The sequence below is a fragment of the Cebus imitator genome, unplaced genomic scaffold (assembly GCF_001604975.1).
Source record: "Cebus imitator isolate Cc_AM_T3 unplaced genomic scaffold, Cebus_imitator-1.0 Scaffold567, whole genome shotgun sequence".
Lineage (NCBI taxonomy): Eukaryota > Metazoa > Chordata > Mammalia > Primates > Cebidae > Cebus > Cebus imitator.
Window position 1 is genome coordinate 1,176,893 of NW_016107882.1, and position 1,382 is coordinate 1,178,274.

The 1,382-nt window shown below is 54.6% G+C and overlaps 1 long non-coding RNA gene across 1 annotated transcript in view; it reads right to left on the reverse strand.

Annotated features, from left to right (window-relative positions):
• The window catches only part of LOC108294190, a 5,051-nt gene extending 4,312 nt beyond the window's left edge, over nucleotides 1–739 (reverse strand). The window contains exon 1 of the long non-coding RNA XR_001820947.2: nucleotides 608–739. This is a non-coding gene — a long non-coding RNA (uncharacterized LOC108294190). The remainder of the gene's footprint in view (nucleotides 1–607) is intronic.
• Between the last annotated feature and the right edge of the window lie 643 nt (nucleotides 740–1,382).

Consider the following 1,382-nt stretch of genomic DNA (forward strand, 5'->3'; position numbering starts at 1 on the left):
ACCTCAGTCACACCTCACAGTCCCACCTCACAGTCCACACCTCACAGTCATACTTCACAGTCCATGCCTCACAGTCATGCCTCATGGCTGACACCTCACGACCCACTCCCCAACGTCACATACCTCACAGTCCATACCTCAGTCCACACCACACAGTCCACACCTCACAGTCACACATCATAGTCCACACATCACAGTTCACACCACACAGTCCACACCTCACAGTCCACACCTCAAAGTCACACATCATAGTCCACACCTCACAGTCCACACCCCACAGTCCACACCTCACCGTCCCACATCACGGTCCACATTTCACTGTCCATGACTGATAGTCATGCCTCATGGTCAGACCTCACATCCACACCTCGCGGTCACACTTATTGGGTCACACTTCCTGATCCACACCTCATACCTGCTAGAGCAGGAAAGACCTCAGTTTTCAGAGGAACGTTTATGGAAGTTTCAAGTCAGCAGGGATGCTGGATGCCATCCACCAAGACTCATGAGCAGCTACTCCTTGTGCCCCCTGGTGCACCCCAGGCCAGCCCCGCCCTCTCTGTGCCTCAGCCTCCTCCCCAGGGCCCCGCCAGGCCTCCGGTGGCACCTGTGGCTCTCCTGCAGCATGTGCGTGAGCTCCTGGATCTTGTCATAGTGCTCCAGGTGCTGCTTCAGCTCCACAATCTCACCACACAGCCTCGTCACACTTGTCTGAAGTCCTGAAAGAGAAAGAAAAGAAAGTGCCACTTTTTAGTAAAACTCAACCATACATTTTGAAAATGAAAACAATTTTAGATTTACACTGGATCTTGGTTACCAGAAGAAGAATATAGCGGGCAAAGATCAGTTTTAATGGGACTCAAAGACAGGGTGGGCATGAATGCCACGGCCCCACCTGTGCTGTTTCTACCCCCACCTTCCCAGGGCTGAAGCTGTGTGGTCTGCCCTCCACAGCCCCCCACGGAGCCACACCCGTGTGAGAGCAGGGGGAGGTGGCACCGGCTGGAGGCCCCACCACTGGGCCTGTCTGCTGGCTTCTCCTCCACCAGGAAGCATGCTGTGCCCCTCACGGGAGAGCCCTTGGGTTTCAGGAAAAGCACCAAGCGGCCTACAGTTGCCACAGGTCTCCCCAGCGCCCTCTGCCTCTGCACCCATCAGTGGCGAAACATGTGGCTGGTTTCCATCTACAAACCCCTATCTGTTTCTGGATCAACGCAAGAGGAAGAGAGAGATATTCTTTAGTGGCTTCCCAAATCCACACATGGGATACAAATAAACACACATACAGACCCACACCTACAGAACCACATGGTGACCAAGGCAGTGAGAAAGCCGGGGTGGGAGGAAGGTGGCAGGCAAGGGTGACGGTGACACCTACGGCA